This window comes from Panulirus ornatus, chromosome 46 (genome assembly GCF_036320965.1).
Source record: "Panulirus ornatus isolate Po-2019 chromosome 46, ASM3632096v1, whole genome shotgun sequence".
Classification (NCBI taxonomy): Eukaryota; Metazoa; Arthropoda; class Malacostraca; order Decapoda; family Palinuridae; genus Panulirus; species Panulirus ornatus.
In genome coordinates, this window is record NC_092269.1 from 16,724,394 (window position 1) to 16,738,178 (window position 13,785).

A 13,785-nucleotide genomic window follows, 5' to 3' on the forward strand; every position below is an offset into this window, starting at 1 on the left:
ATATATATATATATATATATATATATATATATATATATATATATATTTATGTTTTTTATCCCTGGGGATATATATATATATATATATATATATGTTTTTTATCCCTGGGGATAGGGGATGAAGAATACTTCCCACGTATTCCCTGCGTGTCGTAGAAGGCGACTAAAAGGGGAGGGAGCGGGAGGCTGTAAATCCTCCCCTCTCGTTTTTTTTTTTCTTTTTTTTAATTTTCCAAAAGAAGGAACAGAGGGGGGCCAGGTGAGGATATTCCACAAAGGCCCAGTCCTCTGTTCTTAACGCTACCTCGCTAATGCGGGAAATGGCGGATAGTTTAAAAGAAAAGAAAATATATGTTTTTTTTATACTATTCGCCATTTCCCGCGTTTCCGAGATAGCGTTAAGAACAGAGGATTGGGCCTCAGAGGGAAAATCCCCACCTGGACCCCCACTCCGTTACTTCCTTTGGAAAATAAAATAAAAAAAAAAACGACGGGGGAGGATTTCCAGCCACCCGCTCCCTCCCTTTTTAGTCGCCTTCTACGACACGCAGGGAATACGTGGGAAGTATCCTTTCTCCCCTATCTCTCGGGATAAGCTTATAAGCTTATAAGCTTATAAGTTCATCAGCTTTTCATTTTACATATATATATATATATATATATATATATATATATATATATATATATGTATATATATATATATATATATATATATATATGTATATTCCTATGAGTCCACGCTGAAAATGAAACACGAAAAAGTTCCCAAGTGCACTTTCGTGTAATAATCACATCATCAGGAGAGACACAAGAGAGATATATAACAGTCAGCTGATATACATCGAAGAGACGAAACTAGGACGCCATTTGGTAAACATGTGATTGTCCAAAACATACAACGAGCGTTCATAAACTTATCATTTTACAAATCTTATCAACAATAAAGTTATCTAATTTGTACAGACCATCACTAATATTAAGATTATAATTCTTTGTGTATTTAATAATAGAAGATTCAATGATATTTCTCTTGGTAATAGAGTTAGAGTTAACAACAGAGATGGCGTTACTCTAGTCAATACAATGATCATAGTTTTTATCATGATTAAACAAGGCATTTGATTCTTGTCCCGTTCTTATACTATATTTTTGTTGCTTAAGTCTAACAGAAAGATCCTTACCTGTCTGACCAACATAAAATTCATCAGTTTCCACAAGGAACTTTATAGATGCAACCAAGAGAATTATCTGGTGAATTCCTGATTAAGATATTCTTTACAGTATTAATCTTGCTAAAAGCAACATTTACATTAAAGTATTTAAGCAACATGGGAAGCAAAGTGAAATTATTATTAAAAGGGAGAACTAAAAGATTCTTGTTGTCAATGGGAGGTTTGGGCTCAACTCCATAAAATGATTTCTTTGCTAACTTAAGGGATATATCAATGAAAGGTCTAGGGTACTTTAACTTAGATCCAATAGAATATATCTTCTCAAACTCATCATCAATAAACTCTGGACTGCAAATACGTAATGCCCTTAGGAACATAGATTGAAATGATGATAATTTAACTCTGTCATGTTGAGATGAGTAATAATGGATATATGAGCATACATTGGTGCGTTTTCTGTATATGCTAAACTTAAACTTGTTTCCTTGTCTATGGATCATGCAATCTAAAAATGGTAACATACCATTATTTCCATTTTCTACAGTAAATTTGATGGAAGGTACTAAATTGTTAAGTAAGGGGAGAAATATTTGTAAATTTCCATTTGTTGGCCAAACACAAAGAACATCATATACATACCTAAACCAAATTGCATTAGTAGGTAAGATATCCTTTAGTAATTTTGTTTCAAAAAATTCCATATAAAGAATACTTAGTACAGGTGAAAGAGGGTTACCCATTGCCATACCAAATTTTTGAGCATAATAATCTCCATTAAATTGAAATACAGTCTTTTATACACAAATTTATAAGTTCAATGAAAGTAGACTTTGAAACAGGTAAATGAATATCATCCAAGACATCAAATAAATATTCTAAAAGGTCATCAACTGGAACTTTAGTGAAAAGTGAGGAAACATCGAAGCTAACTAGTTTGAAATCAAAATTAATATTGATATTGTTTAGCTCGTTGACTAAGTCTACATTGTTCATGATATTAAAGTCTAATACTTTACCCACTAAAGGGCTAAAGGAAACTAACCATTTTGATAATTTATATGTGATGGAGCCTACTGAACTCACTATAGGTCTTGCTGGAAAATTTTGTTTATGTGTTTTGATAAGTCCATACATATATGTCAATGAAGGGGACAAAGGTGACAAATTTTTGATAAGAGAAATGTTACCTTTCAACAACTTCATTTCTTTATTGAAGTTAGAATTAACTGCTTCTAAGGGATTTTTACTAAGTTTAGAATATGTTGTGTTATCATTTAGAGGATCATTCATTTTAGATAAATAGTTACTTTTGTCTAAATTCACAACAGTGTTAGCCTTATCTGCTTTAGTAATATGTATATCCTTGTCTTCTTTTAAGGTGTTAATAGCTCTTATGAATCTTTTAGGGCAATTAGCTTCCACTGGTTTTGACAAACTGGCATACACTAAACCCTTGCAAATATTAATATAATCATTACTTAAATTACTGTATTTTTCTAAATTACAAAAAATTACAAAAAGACTTTGCGACATCAACGCAGCTGGCTTCTCTGTTAGAGCACACAAAACTTAAACCATAGCCTAATGCACACAAGGAATCTTTATCTAGTTGTTTATTAGACAGGTTTACCACAGACGATGGGTTTTTGTTCTTGGTCCAGTCGCTGTTTTCAGTAAGATGGTCCAACTTACGATTTAGTGACACTTGTAACCTATTGCGTTCTTTTCTTAATTCATCATAGCAATAGTCCAACATCCGCCTCTTCCAGTGTGTCGGTATTGTCATTTGAAAAGGCACGTTTCTTCTCTCTTGAAATGCGAAAAGCCTCCTCCATTTCAAGTTTCTTTAATTCAATATGGATTTGTTTGTAGCATTTATGGATCTGGAGAAGGCATATGATAGAGTTGAAAGAGATGCTTTGTGGAAGGTATTAAGAATATATGGTGTGGGAGGCAAGTTGTTAGAAGCAGTGAAAAGTTTTTATCGAGGATATAAGGAATGTGTACGTGTAGGAAGAGAGGAAAGTAATTGGTTCTCAATGAATGTAGGTTTGCGGCAGGGGTGTGTGATGTCTCCATGGTTGTTTAATTTGTTTATGGATAGGGTTGTTAGGGAGGTGAATGCAACAGTCTTGGAAAGAGGGACAAGTATACAGTCTGTTGTGGATGAGAGAGCTTGGGAAGTGAGTCAGTTGCTCGCTGATGATACAGCGCTGGTGGCTGATTCATGTGAGAAACTGCAGAAGCTGGTGACTGAGTTTGGTAAAGTGTGTAAAAGAAGAAAGTTAAGAGTAAATGTGAATAAGAGCAAGGTTATTAGGTACATTAGGTTGAGAGTCAAGTCAATTGGGAGGTAAGTTTGAATGGAGAAAAACTGGAGGAAGTAAAGTGTTTTAGATATCTGGGAGTGGATCTGGCAGCGAATGAAACCATGGAAGCGGATGTGAATCATAGGATGGGGGAGGGGGCGAAAATCCTGGAGCCTTGAAGAATGTTTGGAAGTCGAGAACGTTATCTCGGAAAGCAAAAATGGGTATGTTTATAGGAATAGTTGTTCCAACAATGTTGTATAGTTGCGAGGCGGGGGCTATGGATAGAGTTGTGCGCAGGAGTGTGGATGTGCTGGAAATGAGATGTTTGAGGACAATATGTGATGTGAGGTGGTTTGATCGAGCAAGTAATGTAAGGGTAAGAGAGGTGTGTGGAAATAAAAAGAGTGTAGTTGAGAGAGAGCAGAAGAGGGTGTTTTGAAATGGTTTGGTCACATGGAGAGAATGAGTGAGGAAAGATTGACCAAGAGGATATATGTGTCAGAGGTGGAGGGAATGAGGACAAGTGGGAGACGAAATTGGAGGTGGAAAGATGGAGTGAAAAAGATTATGAGTGATCGGGGCCTGAACATGCAGGAGGGTGAAAGGAGTTCAAGGAATAGAGTGAATTGGAACAATGTGGTATACCGGGGTCGACGTGCTGTCAATGGATTGAACCAGGGCATGTGGAGGTTCTAGGGTAAACCATGGATAGTTCTGTGGGGCCTGGATGTGGAAAGGGAGGTGTGCTTTCGGTGCATTATTACATGACAGGTAGAGACTGAGTGTGAACGAATGGGGCCTTTGTTGTCTTTTCCTAGCGCTACCTCGCACACATGAGGGGGGGGGGGGGTTGTTATTCCATGTGTGGTGAGGTGGCGATAGGAATAAATAAAGGCGGACAGTATGAAATGTGTACATGTGAACATATGTATATGTCTGTGTGTTTATATGTATGTGTACGTTGAGATGTATAGGTATGTATATTTGCGTGTGTCGACGTGTATGTATATATATATGTATGTGGGTGGGTTGGGCCATTCTTTCGTCTGTTTCCTTGCGCTAACTCGCTAACGCGGGAGACAGCGACAAAATAGATAAAAATCGAATTATATATATAAATATTTATATATGTGTATATTCTTTTTTTATTTGCTTTGTCGCTGTCTCCCGCGTTTGCGAGGTAGCGCAAGGAAATAGACGAGAGAAATGGCCCAACCCACCCCATACACAATGTATACACACACACACGTCCACACACGCAAATATACATACCTATACATCTCAATGTACACATATATATACATACACAGACACATACATATATACCCATGCACACAATTCACACTGTCTGCCCCCATTCACTCCCATCGCCACCTCGCCACACATGGAATACCATCCCCCTCCCCCCTCATGTGTGCGAGGTAGCACTATGAAAAGACAACAAAGGCCCCATTCGTTCACACTCAGTCTCTAGCTGCCACGCAATAATGCCGGAAACCACAGCTCCCTTTCCACATCCAGGCCCCACACAACTTTCCATGGTTTACCCCAGACGCTTCACATGCCCTGATTCAATCCACTGACAGCACGTCAACCCCGGTATACCACATCGATCCAATTCACTCTATTCTTTGCCCTCCTTTCACCCTCCTGCATGTTCAGGCCCCGATCACACAAAATCTTTTTCACTCCATCTTTCCACCTCCAATTTGGTCTCCCGCTTCTCCTCGTTCCCTCCACCTCCGACACATATATCCTCTTGGTCAATCTTTCCTCACTCATTCTCTCCATGTGACCAAACCATTTCAAAACACCCTCTTCTGCTCTCTCAACCACGCTCTTTTTATTTCCACACATCTCTCTTACCCTTACATTACTTACTCGATCAAACCACCTCACATCACACATTGTCCTCAAACATCTCATTTCCAGCACATCCACCCTCCTGCGCACAACTCTATCCATAGCCCATGCCTCGCAACCATACAACATTGTTGGAACCACTATTCCTTCAAACATACCCATTTTTGCTTTCCGAGATAATGTTCTCGACTTCCACACATTCTTCAAGGCTCCCAGGATTTTCGCCCCCTCCCCCACCCTATGATTCACTTCCGCTTCCATGGTTCCATCCACTGCCAGATCCACTCCCAGATATCTAAAACACTTTACTTCCTCCAGTTTTTCTCCATTCAAACTAACCTCCCAATTGACTTGACCCGCAACCCTACTGTACCTAGTAACCTTGCTCTTATTCACATTTGCTCTTAATTTTCTTCTTTCACACACTTTACCAAACTCAGTCACCAGCTTCTGCAGTTTCTCACATGAATCAGCCACCAGCGCTGTATCATCAGCGAACAACAACTGACTCACTTCCCAAGCTCTCTCATCCACAACCGACTTCATACTTGCCCCTCTTCCCTCAACCCCTTTCTTGCGTGCAAGGTAGCGCTAGGAAAGGGCAAACAAAGGCCACATTCTTCCACACTTAGACTCTAGCTCTCATGCGTAATGCGCCGAAGCCACAGCTCCCTTTTCACATCCAGGACCGACAAAACTTTCCATAGTTTTCCCCAGATGCTTCAGCGCCCTGGTTCAATCCACTAACGGCACTTCGAACCCGGTATACCACATGTTCCAATTCACTCTATTCCTTGCATGCCCTTCACCCTTGTGTATGTTCAGGTCCCGATCGCTCAAAATCTTTTTCACCCCATCCTTCCAACTCTAATTCGGTCTCTCACTTCTCCTCGTTCCCTCCATCCCTGACACATATATCTTCTTTGTCAATCTTTTCTCACTCATTCTTTCCATGTGACCAAACCATTTCAATAGACCGTCTTCTGCTCTCTCAATCACACTCTTTTCATTATCACACATCTCTTTTACCTTTTCATGACTTACTCGATCAAACCACCTCACACAACATATTGTCCTCAAATATCTCATTTCAAACACATCCACCTTCTTCCACACAACCCTATCTATCGCCCATGCCTCACAATCTTATAACATTGTTGGAACTATTCTTCGTTAAAACATACCCACTTCTGCTTCCATGGTTCCATCCGGTGCCAAATCCACTCCCAGATATCTACAACAATTCAATTCATCCAGTTTTTTCTATTCAAACCTACCTCCCAATTTACTTGTCTCTCAAACCTACTAAACCTAATATCCTTGCTCTTATTTACATTTACTTTCAGCTTTCTTCTTTCAGACTCTTAACAAACTCTGTCACCAACTTCTGCAGTTTCTCCTTCGAATCAGCCAACAGCGCTGTATCATCAGCGAACAACAACTGACTCACTTCCCTAAATCTCTCCTCCACAACACACTGCATATTTGCCCCTCTATCCAAAATTCTTGCATTCACCTCCCAAACAATTCACTTCATCCAGTTTTTTCTATTCAAACTTACCTCTCAATTTACTTGTCTCTCAAACCTACTAAACCTAATATCCTTGCTCTTATTTACATTTACTTTCAGCTTTCTTCTTTCACACCCTTTTCCAAACTCTGTCACCAACTTCTGCAGTTTCTCCTCCGAATCAGTCAACAGCGCTGTATCATCAGCGAACAACAACTGACTCACTTCCCTAACTCTACCCTCCCCAACACACTGTACATTTGCCCCTCTAACCAAAAATTCTTGCAATCATCTCCCAAACAACCCCATCTATAAACAAATTAAACAACCATGGAGACATCACACACCCCTGCCGCAAACCGACATTCACTAAGAACCAATCACTTTCCTCTCTTCTTACACGTACACATGCATTTCATACTCGATAAAAGGTTTTCACTGCTTCTAGCAACTTACCTCCCTCACCATATATTCGTAATACCTTCCACAGAGCATCTTCATTAACTCTATCATATGCCTCCTCCAGATCCATAAACGCTACATCCAAATCCATCTGCTTTTCTAAGTCTTTCTTACACACATGCTTTAAAGCGAACAACTGATCTACACATCCTTTACCACTTCTGAAACCACACTGCTCCTCCCTAATCTGATAATCTCTACATGCCTTGACCATCTCAGTCAATACCCTCCCATATAATTTCCCAGGAATACTCAACAAACTTATACCTCTGTAATTTGAACACTCACCTATATCCCCTTTGCCTTGTCCAATGGCGCTATACCTGCATTCCGCCAATCCTCAGGCACTTCACCTTGTACCATGCATATAATGAATATCCTCACCAACCAGTCAACAACACAGTCATCTTTTCTAATATATTCCACAGCAATACCATCCAAGCCCACCGCCTTGCCGGCTTTCATCTTCCGCAAAGTTTTCACTACATCTTCTCTGTTTACCAAATCATTCTCCTCGACTCTCTCACTTTGCACACCACCTCGACCAAGACACTCTCTATATCCCATCAGACACATTCAACAAACCTTCAAAATACTTTACCTCCCTCTCACTTCACCACTACTTGTTGTTACCTCCCCATTTGCTCCCTTCACCGATGTTCCCATCTGTTCTCTTGTCTTACGCACTTTATCTCCTTCTCAAACATCTTTTTATTCTCCCTGAAATTTAATGATACTCTCTCAGCCCAACTCACATTTGCCCTCTTTTTCACCTCTTGCATTAAGTAACGTTGGGCTAAAAGCTACTCGTCACCAACCATTATCTGTGATTCCGAAGCCTCACACCTCATCCCAAATGCCCTGATAGACGAGTCCTTTGAACACCTTTATTCAGGTGTAGAGCTATAACAGAGATGCTTAACTGTTTACGGCTTTTCTCGGAACATTCAGTGTATACATTTCAATCATTTTGTAAAAAATTTTTCTTCTGTGTTCCCATTTATCTAGCCTTAGGGTAAGAAAATGGGCTTCTTTTAGGTCCTTATGGTCTGTTGGATATGTTAACTAGAGAAATGAAATGTATCTTTCCATCGTGGTAAGTTCTGGTCAACAGTGCTGAAGATGTGTCCGCTTGATTTAATTGTAGACTGGCGTAAGAGAATGGTGGAGACACTGAAGATTTTCCTGGCATTCATGGCTGTCGTGTGCCTCATAGCTGAGGCGCAGGTACTTCCTACTAGTGGTAAGTACAGGATTGTGGTCTGGCAATAATAACCCAGTACAACCACAACCAGTGGTAAGTACAGGACTGTAGTCTGGCAATGATAACACGGTGCAACCACAACCAGTGGTCTGGCAGGAATAACATAGTACAACCACAACCAGTGATAAGTAGATGACTGTAGTCTAGCAGTAATAATACAGTACAACCACAACCAGTGGTAAGTACAAGATTGTGGTCTGGCAATGATAACATAGCACAACCACAACCAGTGACAAGTACATGACTGTAGTCTAGCAGTAATAACACAGTACAACCACAACCAGTGGTAAGTACGTGAGTGTAGTCTAGCAATAATAACACAGTACAACCACAACCAGTGGTAAGTGCAGGACTGTAGTCTAGCGATAGCAACATAGTACAACCATACGTCTGGCCTAGCTCCTTACATTTAGACCAAGGTTAACAAGCGTGCATGTGTAAGATGATTTTGAATAATTAACTTGGCTTTGGTAAAGCTTATTTTGGATCATATCACACCCTCTCAGCAAATCAACAGCATTCTTTGCGAGTGATTTAACTGTTCATGAGTCTCATTATAAATTGTTCTTGAAAACGGTGACATGATATTCTGAATGGATCTAAATGAAGTTTCGGAGGTAGTTGATAAATAGGAAGGTAACTGACGAATTACCAATGTAGAATTTTTGTGACAGAGTTTGGTGTTTATTAACCTCATTGCTATATAACATCTATTCTATAGATATTCTTAAGGTAAAGTCACACTGGAACACCAGTTACTAATTTGGAACAAATTTGGCGCGACGTTGCTAACGCAGCAACGAAAAACAAGTATGAAATAAAGATATTTGGAACTTCTACATGAGTTTCTGGGCCTCATATCTTGTCATTATAATGACCTCTCCATATCTCACATAGACATTCGGCGTTTTACTATCAGTAGACTCCTCATTTCTGTATCTATTATAAAGAAATCTTGTCAACAAATTACGAATGCCTTCTTCCTGAATGCAACCTGTGCGACATATTCAGTTCTAAGGATATTATTTTACATAGACTATACGTAAGTGCTGGAAGTCTAACTGTTGTAGTAAGCTCTTCCCTCGTGAAGCTTTCTCTTTCAAAGATGAGCAAAAATGACTGATGTTGGAGAAACTCAGCTGAGGTGAGGATAACCATTCTACTTCCTCGAATTTATCTTTCTTCTCAATATGAAATCGAAGAATATAGTACGATCATTGTATCTTTTTTGAAGTATATCATTCCATAATGCAAGATAATATCGTATTCTAACGTGCAATTGGCTCTCGGGTCAGCAGAACCAGAACTGTTATCATCAGCAGCTGGAGCGGTTGAAGCTGTGTTATCAAGAGTCTCGTATGCTAACTGCTCCGTTCTGCTGGTTACAGATGGCACAACTTCCTCCACCACCATCTTCACGGTAAGCAGGAGCTCTTAACTAGGTTTTTTCTTTATGCCTGGTTAATGTACATGTAAGGGACCTAGGTTCATGAAATCTGTAAGTAGGATGTCATTCAATCCAGCAGTGACAAAAAGACACTATATATATATATATATATATATATATATATATATATATATATATATATATATATATATATATATATATATATATATATATATATATATATATATATATATATATATATATATATATATATAGATTGGGGAAGAGCAGTGTGGTTTCAGAAGTGGTAGAGGATGTGTGGATCAGGTGTTTGCTTTGAAGAATATATGTGAGAAATACTTAGAAAAGCAAATGGATTTGTATGTAGCATTTATGGATCTGGAGAAGGCATATGATAGAGTTGATAGAGATGCTCTGTGGAAGGTATTAAGAATATATGGTGTGGGAAGCAAGTTGTTAGAAGCAGTGAAAAGTTTTTATCGAGGATGTAAGGCATGTGTACGTGTAGGAAGAGAGGAAAGTGATTGGTTCTCAGTGAATGTAGGTTTGCGGCAGGGGTGTGTGATGTCTCCAAGGTTGTTTAATTTGTTTATGGATGGGGTTGTTAGGGAGGTGAATGCAAGAGTTTTGGAAAGAGAGGCAAGTATGAAGTCTGTTGGGGATGAGAGAGCTTGGGAAGTGAGTCAGTTGTTGTTCGCTGATGATACAGCGCTGCTGGCTGATTCATGTGAGAAACTGCAGAAGCTGGTGACTGAGTTTGGTAAAGTGTGTGAAAGAAGAAAGTTAAGAGTAAATGTGAATAAGAGCAAGGTTATTAGGTACAGTAGGGTTGAGGGTCAAGTCAATTGGGAGGTGAGTTTGAATGGAGAAAAACTAGAGGAAGTAAAGTGTTTTAGATATCTGGGAGTGGATCTGGCAGCGGATGGAACCATGGAAGCGGAAGTGGATCATAGGATGGGGGAGGGGGCGAAAATTCTGGGAGCCTTGAAGAATGTGTGGAAGTCGAGAACATTATCTCGGAAAGCAAAAATGGGTATGTTTGAAGGAATAGTGGTTCCAACAATGTTTTATGGTTGCGAGGCGTGGGCTATGGATAGAGATGTGCGCAGGAGGATGGATGTGCTGGAAATGAGATGTTTGAGGACAATGTGTGGTGTGAGGTGGTTTGATCGAGTAAGTAATGTAAGGGTAAGAGAGATGTGTGGAAATAAAAAGAGCGTGGTTGAGAGAGCTGGAGAGGGTGTTTTGAAATGGTTTGGGCACATGGAGAGAATGAGTGAGGAAAGATTGACCAAGAGGATATATGTGTCGGAGGTGGAGGGAACGAGGAGAAGAGGGAGACCAAATTGGAGGTGGAAAGATGGAGTGAAAAAGATTTTGTGTGATCGGGGCCTGAACATGCAGGAGGGTGAAAGGAGGGCAAGGAATAAAGTGAATTGGAGCGATGTGGTATACCGGGGTTGACGTGCTGTCAGTGGATTGAATCAAGGCATGTGAAGCGTCTGGGGTAAACCATGGAAAGCTGTGTAGGTATGTATATTTGCGTGTGTGGACGTATGTATATACATGTGTATGGGGGTGGGTTGGGCCATTTCTTTCGTCTGTTTCCTTGTGCTACCTCGCAAACGCGGGAGACAGCGACAAAGCAAAAAAAAAAAAAAAGAAAAAAAAAAAAAAAAATATATATATATATATATATATATATATATATATATATATATATATATATATATATATATATATATATATATATATATATATATATATATATATATATATATATATATATATATATATATATATATATATAAACATGTACATAATTCATACTGTCTGCCTTCATTCATTCTCGTCGCCACCCCTCCACACAGGAAATGACAGCCCCCTCCCACCGCATTTGCGCGAAGTAGCGGTAGGAAAAGACAACAACGACCACATTTGTTCACACTCAGTCTCTAGCTGTCATGCATAATGCACCGAAACTACAGCTCCCTTTCCACATCCAAGCCCCACGGAACTTTCCATGGTTTACCCAGACGCTTCACATGCCCTGGTTCAATCCATTGACAGCAAGTCGACACCGATATACCACATCGTTCCAATTCACTCTAATCCTTGCACGCCTTTCACCATCCTGCATATTCAGGCCCCGATCGCTCAAAATCTTTTTCACTACATCTTTCCACTTCTAATATGATCCTCCATTTTTCCTCGTTCCCTCCACCACTGACGCGTATATCCTCTTTGTCAATCTTTCCTCACTCATTCTCTCCATGTGACACAACCCTTTCAAAACACCCTCTTCTGCTCTTTCAACCACACTCTTTTTATTACCACACATCTCCCTTGCCCTTTCATTATTTATCGATCAACCCACATCCCATCACATCTAATCCTCAAACACGTCATTTCTAGCACATTTACCCTTCTCCGCACAACTTTATCTATAGCCCACGCCTCACAACCATATAGCATTGTTGGAACCACAATTCCTTCAAAAAAACTCATTTTTGCTTTCCGAGATAATGTTCTCGCCTTCCACATAGTTTTCAACGCTCCCAGAACTTTATACCCCTCCCCCACCCTATGACTCACTTCCGATTCCATGGTTCCATCCGCTGCAAAATCCACTCCTATGTATCTAAAACACTTCACATCCTCCAGATTTTCTCTATTCAAACTTACCTCCCATTTGAATCGTCCCTCAACCCTACTGTACCTAATATCCTTGCTCTTATCCACATTTACTATCAGCTTTCTTCTTCGCACACTTTACCAAACTCAGTCACCAGCTTCTGCAGTTTCTCACACGAATCAGCCACCAGTGCTGTATCATCAGCGAACAACAGCCGACCCAGTTCCGAAGCTCTCTCATCCACAACAGAAAGCATACTTGCCCCTCCCTCCAAAACTTTTCCATTCACCTCCCTAACAACCTCATCCATAAACAAATTAAACAACCATGGAGACATCACGCACCCATGCCCCAAACCGACATTCACTGAGAAACAATCACTTTCCTCTCTTCCTACACGTATACATGCCTTACATCCTCGATAAAAACTTTTCACTGCTTATAACAACTTGCCTCCCACACCATATATTCTTAATTCCTTCCAAAGAGAATCTCTATCAACTCTATCATATGCCTTCTCTAGATCCATAAAAGCTACATATAAATCCATTTCCCTTTCTAAGCATTTCTCACATACATTCTTCAAAGCAAACACATGATCCACACATCCTCTACCACTTCTGAAACCACACTGTTCTTCCCAAATCTGAGGCTCTGTACATGCCTTCAACTTCTCAATCAACACCCTTCCATATAGTTTCCCAGTAATACTACACAAACTTATACCTCTGTAATTTGAGCACTCACTTCTATCCCTTTTGCCTTTGTACCAATGGCATTATGCTGACTTCCGCCCAATCCTTAAGTCACATCACCATGAGTCATTAATACATCAAGATCCATTCCAAACCAGTCTACAAACACAGTCTCCCCCCCCCTTTGTTGATAAATTTCAACTGCAATACCATCAAACCAGCTGCCTTGCCAGCTGTTCATCTTGCGCAAAGCTTTTACTACCTCTTCTATGTTTCCCAAATCATTCTCCCTAACCCTCTCACTTCGCACACGACCTCGACCAAAACAACGTATATCTTCCACTGTATCATCTAACACAATCAACAACCCTTCAAAATACTCACTCCACTCTCACACACCACTACTTGTCTCACTTCCCCATTAGCCACATCACCGAGTTCCCATTCGTTCTCTTGACTTACGAA